A 4,651-nucleotide genomic window follows, 5' to 3' on the forward strand; every position below is an offset into this window, starting at 1 on the left:
TTCCAATCAATCCATGGCTTATGGTGTTCCAACCATGCCATACCAAGAATAAGGTCATACCTTGCATCCATAGTTTTCCACGCTATCAAAGTCAAGAACTGGACTCCGAGGTCCACAGGGACCGTCGGTATAGTGACACAAGTCCCCCTCGCTAAGCGAACAGTGACGTTGTCAACCGCGCTTCCAGCGACTTAGCATACAGCTAGTTTCCTTTTATTGTGGAGCGTCGAGCATGATTTCCCGCTGCCCTGAAATCGATCAGAATCTTCCATGGCTTCTCAAAGCCCTCCACGGTCTTACGACCAGCAAACCCGGCTTGCACACACGTTCCGTGTTCAAGAGCAGGGAGCTCTTCAGGGCTGAGCCCTGCTGCCTTCTACCTCTTTGAGGCTCAACAGAACCCAGTTCTTCCCCAAGATGGCGCCTTTCACCGACTGGGTTTTGTTGTTTCCACGCGACAAACCATACTGGTGAGAAGCAGGCCGGTTCGATAAACCTTTATACGCCTTGCACAGGGGACAACCATTCCGAAGGTGGCGGGTGTTTCCACAGACAAAACATTGTCTGGTGTTTAAGCGCTGCCCAGCAGCTCGGAGCTCTCCCTTCTTTTTCTCAGCATAGCTGATATCCATTGACTCAGGCCCCAGTGATGTAAGTGTAGTGACACGTAACCCGATGAGCTGCTCACGTTACGAAGAAGTTGCTGCATGCCAAGATTGGTATGGTCGGACGAGGTCCGATGCATCTTGGGAAAGGCTATTCAGATGCGCATGGAGCGGCAAGTTATCCACTGTACGAAGACTGCGAAAAAAGCAGCTCTTCATCGGATGGTGTTAATAGCATCAAGGCTCAGATGGAGCAGGGAGTGGGGACGACGCTGAGTGCGTGATTTCACTGGTCTCGATAACATGTAGAACCTTTATAGAGAGAAGACGGCGATATCTGCAAGGCGCAGGGCGTCGACCCACGGTGTGTCTACCACAGACGATAGCGCACAGCTATAAACCATTGCCAACAGTATGATGGGAGAGGTAGACGGTGACGTCAACCTCGAGTCTATTCCCGTGGTGGACGCTCCTCTTGAACCCTTAAAAAAATTTGGCAGTGCCTTGAAAGCAGGCAATTTAGCCGAGGTGGTCATTATACTACCGAACATGGAGACTAACCCGTTGTCGCTTCTGGATGAAGCTGTCCAGAAGGACACCAATAGGGTGCTCAGCACACGAACTGGATCTTCTATCCCTCGGTTCCTTACTATCCCTTGGTAAAGGATTTTCACGACGTCGTCTGTTGGTCCTACCTACGGAGCAGGTGTGCGTTATGAGATTGACTTGATTTCGGGAACCAAATACTGCGTAACATGTCAATGACCGCTGCCCAAGGAGCATTGTGACGTCATTGAAGCCTTTTACGCGCGAAGCACGACGCAGGATTGATGTGTGAGAGCAAGTCTCCCCATATGATACCCATGTTTTGTGTCCGGAAGCCGAACGGCAAGTGGCGTATCGCTCACGCTCATAACAAGCTAGAGCTGCCACCAATCCGGCACAGACGCCGAATCCTAGGAATGATGTTCTTTAGATCAACACGGTTGTGTACAAAGAATAACACACTCGACTTGGTCAATGGGTATTACCAATTGCTCATGAGAGCGAGTTATATTCCGCTGACTGCGGTGAGTACTTCAAGCGGAGTTCTCTAAAAGTTGCTGGTGACGCCTCAAGTGCTGTCAAATGCACCAGCAACGTTAATCTTCTTGTGACGCAGTTGTTCAGGCCCTACCGGGCGCATGCGCAGACATACTTCGACGTCATCTTTGTCCACAGTCGTGCGGAGCAAGGGAGGACATATGAGGAAAACCACACCGTCCATTTAAGAGTGGTGCTCGAGTGCATGCATGCGCACGAATAAGCTGTATGCGTATGCAGATAACTTTATTTTCGGCGCTAAAAAATTCACCTTTCTAGGGTTTTTATTGGAAGCGTGGCCTTCGATCGGACCCTGGTAAGGTCAAGGCCAGTGTGGACTGGCCGGTTCCAAAAACCAAAAGGACTTGCGCAAGTGGTTTGGCCTCCAACATCGGAATTCATGTACCACTGGCGTTGTCAAACTCCGATCGTCTTTTTAATGTGTGCCGCATCGGACTTTGCCATCGGCTGTGCACTGCTGCAAGCAGACGCCGAGAGGCGAGAACGGGTGATCGCTTTCGACTCTTGCCAGCTTTAGGCTGCGGAGAGGAATTACCTAGTCCACGACAAGGAACTACTCGCGATGAAGTTTGCACCTGTCAAGTTTAGGGAGCACTTGCTCAGCTCCAAGCCGTTTGTGATCAACATAGATCATGCATCACCACGCACTGAGTCTCAGTCGCCTCACTTCGCGCAGAGGATGACCAGGTGGCTCTTCTTTTTTGCAGAATATAAATCCGAGGTGAAGTATAAGCCAGGAAAGAAGAATGCTTTGGCTGATGCGTTGTCACGAATCAGATTATGAGCTTGCTCATGTCACGACGATGACGTCGTCAGTGACGGATTTGATCCGCACCGCATATCTAGGTGATGATATATGTGTATCGCTGCTACAGGCCCTCTAGAGCAAGGCGGTTGTTAACTCGGACGAAAAATTGTACGCACGGTCACACCGATATATACTGCATAACGGGTTGCTGTGTTATAGCACCGATTCAACAAATCCTGTAGTTTCTCACGCTCAGGGTTTGAAATACTGTATTCTCTATCAGGCCCACGACACCCCACTCAGTGGCCATCTCGGTCATGAGGAGACGTACAGCTCTGTGAGTCGCCACTACTGATGGTCCACGATATACAAATGGACGAGCACGTATGTGCGCACGTGTGAGACTGTCAAACGGTGAAACCATCTCCGATTCTGGTGGCGCAGCCGGTCAGTTTATCAATATCCCCCTGGTGTTGGCAGTCCATGAGTATGAACTTTGTGTTTGGCCTGCCAAAGGACCCGGCGGACAACACGGGTGTGGTGGGCTTTGCGGACCGTTTGAGCAAGATGGCTCATCTTGCGGCTGTGCCGGTGTCAGCACAGCGACGCTAATTGTGGATCGTGTCTTTCGACATCATCGACTCCCAAAGTCAATTGTCGTTGACAGAAACCCACGATTGACGATGAAGTTTTGGTAGGCAATCTTTAGGGTGCTGGGCACGAGGTTGATTATATCAACAGCGGACCATCCGCAGACCGATAATCAAACTGATCGCGTGAATCGCGTCGTTGAAGACGCCCTACACAGCGTCTGCGCTGAGACGCCGAGGCGCTGGAGCTCTATGCTGCCACTTGTGGAGTTTGTTTTAAACAATGTAGTGCATGCATCTACCGGCTACACGCCGTTATATGTGATCGGGCTTGTTAATCCTTGCGTCCGTCCGTCTACCAGACTTAATGTCCTACGACACGTTCGCGATGCGACGGCTGATAGCCAAAAGAACATGCAGACGGAAGAAGCAGAAGAAATGTTGAAAAGTGTGAGATCGGAGACCTGGTCTTATAAATTGCTAAAAACCTTCTTACACGAGCAGTCTCTGTTGTGTTTAAGTCAAAGCTTCGTCCTCGGTTGGTCGGACCTTTCAAGGTCGTGGTCAAGCGAGGCCTTGTGTATACGATAAACCTTCCAAAAAGGATGGGCGCCCACCCAGCGTTTTATGTGGGCTTGTTTAAGCCGTACTGTGATCCGGCGCAAGCGAACGCGAGAGCCTTGGCAACGAGGCGGCGCCCAAAGATGCTCGGCCACATAGAAGCTGAACCAGCAACTAGTTTTGAGCACGAAGTGCAACATCACCATCTATAACGGCGTCAAGCACCCCACCGTCGCATGAAGCGACGCATTCGTCTACTCAATGGCCAGGAGCCGCCCCGACAGAGCGCGATAAGACTCAATGTGAGGCAGCCGGGGCACAACGTGCTCCAAGTTTTTTAGGTTGTCCGCGCAGCGGTATGCGGCCTCAGCTTGATGCTCAGCGGATCCCCGATCGCGACGGACTTCGTCCTCAAGAGCTCGAATGGCTTCGCGAGTCAAAGCGATCCGCATAGAAACATCGACTGTATTTGATCGACTGAAATAGTGCACGAATGACAATATGAGCGCTACAGTACCACGGATCTGATACAACATATGACATGGGGGCTTGCCCTTTTGTAGTTTGCTTTCCCATCTAAATTATTGGGACAACAATATACAGTCGATCATATCTGTTTCAGCTGATACACAATTTTAGGACCAGGAGTTTCACCCTAAGATCACGTGACAGAATTTTTTAATTTTTCAGGAAATAGCTTTTTAGATAAAAAACGGTACCCTAAACCGACACAGATGAAAGCTGTCTCCCCCACCGAGCCCTGACCCATGGGTTGGCGGCGTCAGCGGGACTTGAGGATGAATGAGCCGCCCACATACTTCACTCTGATAGAAATCGTCTAGCAGTAACCGCCAACAATTAAGTCAGCAGTCGCCACCTAACTTGTTCCCAATTAATTTTCACCACACGGCGATCGACCCAGTCGTCGTCATCCGCCGCCGACTTCACTCGACGAAAATGGTGGTGTCCACAATCACGTGGAACGTCTCGTGGGTCGACGGCATTTACAGGGTCAAATCCCGTATCTTTTGAAGTGGCGGGGG

Source organism: Plasmopara halstedii (assembly GCF_900000015.1).
Source record: "Plasmopara halstedii genome assembly, contig: Scaffold_2680, whole genome shotgun sequence".
Classification (NCBI taxonomy): domain Eukaryota; phylum Oomycota; class Peronosporomycetes; order Peronosporales; family Peronosporaceae; genus Plasmopara; species Plasmopara halstedii.